We start from the raw sequence: 393 nt of genomic DNA on the forward strand, positions 1-393 counted from the left end.
GATGGGCATGAAAACCCAGGGCAGAGCGAACGAGACAGAAGCCACCGCAACGGCAGAAGCGGCTGGTGACAATGCCGCTCGGCCACACACCGAGGGCAATCCACTATCACCCAGCGGAGATTGGTTCTCGGTCATGAGCAGACACTGCCCTATGAGGAAGCTCGAAACGGCCCGTTCACCCCCAGAATCCTTCTCTAGTGGGGTCACTAAACACAGTCACAGATAAGCACCGGGGAACAAAACGCATCGTGTGATGCTCAAGAGACCTATTCTGAATTTCAGCGATTAAATCGCTACAGGCATGTGACAGTGCAGTTCCTCATGTATCACAGGCCAGGGACGCAACAGAATGACCCCCAAAGCCCCGTCCACACCTGCAACGTGAGAAACCCA

Source organism: Pteropus vampyrus, unplaced genomic scaffold (genome assembly GCF_000151845.1).
Source record: "Pteropus vampyrus isolate Shadow unplaced genomic scaffold, Pvam_2.0 Scaffold682, whole genome shotgun sequence".
Classification (NCBI taxonomy): domain Eukaryota; kingdom Metazoa; phylum Chordata; class Mammalia; order Chiroptera; family Pteropodidae; genus Pteropus; species Pteropus vampyrus.